At 37.4% G+C, this 5,543-nt stretch overlaps 1 pseudogene across 1 annotated transcript; it reads left to right on the top strand.

Moving 5' to 3' along the window:
• The first annotated feature begins 3,507 nt into the window (after positions 1-3,507).
• On the top strand, positions 3,508-4,638 carry LOC311170346 (calponin-3-like; annotated as a pseudogene). The gene has a single exon. The product of its transcript is annotated as a calponin-3-like (transcript).
• Positions 4,639-5,543: the final 905 nt, after the last annotated feature.

Raw genomic sequence — 5,543 nt, 5'->3', positions numbered from 1 at the left:
AAGACCTGAAACCATAAAATACATAGAAGGAAATATAGGCGAAACACTACGGGATTTGCACATCAAAGACATCTTTACAGACACATCACCCAAAGCAGTGATAGTGAAGGCAAAGATAAACAGCTGGGACTACATCAAATTAAAGAGCTTCTGCACAGCAAAAGAGACAATAACAAAAACAAAGAGAAACCCCACCAACTGGGAGAACATTTTTGCACCCAACACTAATGATAAAGGACTGATCACAAAAATCTGCAAAGAGCTGATGAGACTCAGCAACAACAAAGAAAATAATCCAGTCAAAAAATGGGCAGAAGAGCTAAAAAGAAACTTCTCTGAAGAGGAAATGCAAATGGCCAACAGGCATATGAAAAAATGTTCAACATCACTTGTAATCAGGGAAATGCAACTCAAAACTACCATGAGATACCATCTCACACCAGTGAGAATGGCACATATTAAAAAAACTAGCAACAACAAATGTTGGCGAGGGTGTGGAGAAAAAGGAACTCTTCTGCACTGTTGGTGGGAGTGCAAACTGGTCCAACCACTATGGAGAGCTGTGTGGAGATTTCTGGACCTACTAAACATAGAGCTTCCATATGATCCAGCAATTCCATTCCTAGGTATTTACCCAAAGGACACAGAAACATCAATTCCAAACAACACCTGCACCCCTATGTTTATAGCAGCACTGTTTACAATAGCTAAGCTTTGGAAACAACCCAAATGCCCAAAAATAGATGACTGGATCAAGAAGATGTGGTACATATATACCATGGAATATTACTCAGCATTCAAAAAAGATAAACACATGCAATTTGCAGCAACATGGATGGCGCTGGAAGGGATCATGCTCAGCGAAATAAGCCAAAAAGAAAAAGAAAAATACCGGATGGTCTCACTCATAGCAGGAATCTAGAAAACTTAAATAAGGGACCAGGAAAATGAATATAAGAAAGTGAAAATCAAAATCAACAAAAAACTATGAACCAGAGACACTTTTTGGGGGGTGGGGGGGCGGGAGGGGAGGGATTGGGGTCAGAATGGGGGGTTTGCAATTGTATGGGGGAAGATAAAAATAAAATTTATTATTTAAATAAAATAAATAAATCAGTCAGACCAAAAAAAAAAAATAATCATACCCTAATACCAAAACCAGATAAAGACAGCACAAAATAAAGGCCATATATCACAGTGAATAATATATTTAATGGTGAAAAGTTGAAAGGTTTTCCTTTAAGATCAGGAAAAAGGCAAAGATGTCCACTTCCACCACTTCTTTTTAATTTAGTATCAGAGGTTTTAACTAGAGCAATTAGATAATGCCCCCCCACCCCACCCTCCCACCCTCCCACCCCCCTACCCCCCCACGGGGAATCCAAGCTGGAAAAGAAGTAAAACTAACATTATTCACAGATCATATAAAATATATATAGAAAATCCTAAAAATGCCATAAAAAAGCTATTTGAGATAATAAATAAATACACAAGTAGCAGGTTACCAGATCAACATACAAAAATCTATTGCTTTTTTTGCAGAAACAATCAATTCAGTAAAAAAGAAATTAATAAATACCATTCACAATTGCATCAAAAAGAATCAAGTACCTAGGAATTAACCTACCAAAGAGGTAAAGGACATACACAAAGAAACCTAAAAAAGTTATTAAGGACAAAGACCATGATAAAAGGATATAGAAAGGCATTCCATGCTCATAAGTGGGGAGAATCAATATAGCCAAAATGATATATAAATTTACCAAAAGTGATATATAAATTTAATTTATTCTCCATCAAAATAATATTCTTCAAAGAAATTAAACAAAAGTATAAAAACTTATAGAGAACTATAAGGAGTCAAACAACAAAAGCAATTTTGAGGTAAACTTTATAAAGAGTAACAGTAATTAAAATACAGAACTGGAATAAAAGTAGGTACATGGATCACTGGAACAGAGTCAAAACCCAGAAACAAATCCAATACTTAATTCATGATGAAAGAGTCATGACCATACAATGAGGAAAGGAGAGTTTCTTGACCACATTAGAAAACCGCATGTTTAGAAAACTGGATGGGCACATGTAAAAAGAATTGGATTACTGTCTAATTCCATGCAGAAAAGTAAATTCAAAAATGGATTAATGATGCAAATATATGATCTATATTGGAAGAAAACATTGGTGATACATTTCATGGGTTGGATCAGGAAGATGTGGTATATGCATATAATAGAATACTATTCAGTCACAACGAAAGACAATGTTCAATTTACAGAAAATGGAAGGAGTTTGAGAGATTATGTGTAGTAAAGCAAATCAGAATGACAAAGACAAATATGGATATTTACATAGTACATGTTCCAAAAAAGGAAAATACTTGTAAAAACTAGTGGACACTAATAGAGGAAGTGAGGCTTCTGAGGTTAAGAGGCAGAACAGAGGAAGAAAGGGTCAAACTGGTGTAAAGGATGATAGCAGGGGAGAAGGGAAAACTCACTGAGATATTCAAAACATTTATATGTTTAAAATGTTAAAAAAAAATAGACTAAATATTAAAAAAAAATAGGAAAGACCACAAGGTAAAATGCAATTGTTTAGAAATGATACAGAATTTCAGACAAGATAGAACAAAGTCAGGAACCTAGCTTGTTGAGGTACTATGAGGAAGAAAGCTGAACAGAACTGAGAGTATCTGTACATGAGTTTTCAGCTTGTAGAAGTGAAACCAGTCAATCAGATATGATTTGGTAATATATACCAGACTACTGTGATTAACAGGCACAGCACAGTCAGCTTCAGGGGATGAGTTAGATTGACAACCCCCAGCAAGCTAATGTCAAAAAATGTGCCTCTTTTTTGTCCCCACCCAACTGTAAGGGATACATGTAGATAAGGATTTTTACTCTGAGTCGGAGAGATCTGTGCTCCTTTGATACACAACAGAAGGAATAAGTCCAATAAATTTTCTATTCTTGAAATATGAGCAAATGATAGCAAGAGACCTCTTTGTCTTCTCTCCTGCTGCCAGTAATCTCATCATAATAAATGCTACTGTTTATTAATTCTTCATTATGAGTCAGTCCTTTCAGTGCTTTAAGTGTATTATCTCATTCACTACACACCAGAAAAAAAAGTGGAAGAGAGAAGCAAAAGAGAACCAGAGAGAGAGCATGAGGATTTTGTCTGATGTTGCTGATTTCAAAGATGGAGGAAAGGGTAAAAATTCAAAGAATAAGGGTGACGTCTAGAAGCTGGAAAGGCAAGGAAGTGGATTCTCCACTAGATCCTCCAAAAGGTACACAACCCCACCAACACCTTGCTTTTACCCCACGCAGACCTATTTCAGACTTCTGACCTCCAGAACTATAAGATAAATTTATAATATTTAAGCCTCTAAATTTGTGGTAATTTGTTATAGTGGCAAGAGGAAGCTAATGCAAATGGGGGAAAATAAAAAATTGTATGACCCTGTGGGACCAACTTACCAATACACTGCTCACACCCAATATTTCCTCACTCAGGCATCTCCTTAAGCACTCCTTCACCCAAAGGGCAAGGAAGTCAAGTTTGAGAAACTACTGGATTGAAAATCATCCTCTTCCTCCCCTCTGAACCACTATGACCCTCTTTAACATGGAACCTTTTATGGGCTCTCAGTCAAGGTCAAGAAAAATACTGCCTTAAATAACAGGATAAAATAAAATATATTCTATTCATTAAAAAAAAGAAAAATACTGCCTTCAAATAATCAAGCAAGAGATCTTCACAATTGAATAGAAGAGGTGATAGGCATGAAAATTGCTAACACCTTTCAGTTGGGCCTAAAAGGTGGCATAATCCTCTGCAAACTCATATACAAGCTACAGCCAGGCTCAATGAATAAAATCAACAAGGCCTTGTTAAACTGCCCTCTGTTTAGAGAACAGTGGAGACTACATTAAAGCTATTCAGTTTCGTGGTATGAAGCCACACTACATTATCTGAAGTCAATAATTTTTTTTTTTCAGAATACAAATATGACCCAGGTTCAGACTCCACTGGTGACTCTAGCAGGTCTGGCTGAAACAACAGGATCCCATACATCCACTGACTATGAAACTACATAGGCAGAAAAACAAACAAGACATTTTGATGAAGGAAAATTAAATTGTGCCAAAGTATAATTGGTTTGCAGATGGCAAAAAAGCCAATGTATCAGTCAGGCAGTTATGACAGCCTATGGGACTAACATACATCTTTCTTATCCCAAAATGCAAACTGACAAGCTTTTTGACCAGACCAGGATTATTCTGCAAATGGGCAGTAATAAAAGGAGCCACTCAATCAGGAATGTTAGCATCAGATGTCAGAAAAGACATCTACAATCAAAGCTAAATTACAACCATTGGACAATTTGATGATTTCTCTATAGGTGAGTACCAACAAAATTTCTTGCCAGAAAGGAATGTGTATCTACAGACTAGGCAGCAAGTATGTGATCCCAAATACTGTGCTGCTCTGAAAGAACCTGTTATTAGCAACAGAAGCCAAGGAACAGGAATAAATGAGTCAGAAATCAGTGATAGCAATTATCAAGCAGAATACCCAGAAATATATAGTGAGTACCAAAATGACTGTCCCAGAGATTACCAATAAGTTGACCAACACATTGATTATCAAAGTCACACAGCGGAGCTCAGTATTTAACCCACTGTTTTAGTCAGTGCAAACCAAGCTACCTTAAGTAATTTTTACCTTGACTTTCTAAAACATTGGTATGCTTATTTATAGCTAAAAGAAACACTCCATACATATAAACATTCCTTTCCTTTTGCCTCTTTCCTAAATAGTTGCCTTTTGATGGTAGCCAAATCCCACAGTATAATCAAAACTTGCATGTGAATTTAATCTTATTCAATCAATTCTATTAAAGATCAATGCATTTTTACAATCTTCTTGTTAAGCTGGTACTTTCCAACAATAAGAACCTCCTTTCTTACAGTTTAGCTTCTGGTATCTATGTGGAAAACTAAACTCTGACTAAATGTATGTGGTCTTTGCCAACTAAATGTAAGGTACAGCATTGTAGAAATTTATGTTTCTACAGTATTTTCTATAAATTTTAAAGTAATTGTGTAATGGCAGTAATGGCCACAGGGCAGGATCTCTATGACCCAAGCAGACAGGTAAAGGAGGAAAGTCCTGGAGCCCTCAGAGGCTTTTGCAGGCTTTTGTTGGGATTTACCAGGTACATGGCTGGCAAGAGGTGCCAGTGGGCCAGGAGGCTGGCAGGCCTCCCAGCCCCCAGCAATTCTTCACTCTACCTGGGCTCTCCAGCGTTCTCTGGTGGCCTTGTTCCCTGTTCCTCTCATGGTTCTTCTCTGCTCTCTCCGTTCATTTTTGTGGTTCTGCTTCTGCTGGCGTCCCCGAGATGCCGCCCTTATAAGCCCAGTCTTAGCCCAGGTGTACCCACTTACGCATGCCCACACCCTACTCCAGGTGTCCACCATCAGGCATGCATTCAGGACCACAAGGAGCCATCATCAATCCTAATGGCGGGA

The sequence above is a fragment of the Talpa europaea genome (genome assembly GCF_964194135.1).
Source record: "Talpa europaea genome assembly, chromosome: 4".
In the NCBI taxonomy this organism is placed as follows: domain Eukaryota; kingdom Metazoa; phylum Chordata; class Mammalia; order Eulipotyphla; family Talpidae; genus Talpa; species Talpa europaea.
This window is presented reverse-complemented; position numbering and strand designations above follow the sequence as displayed.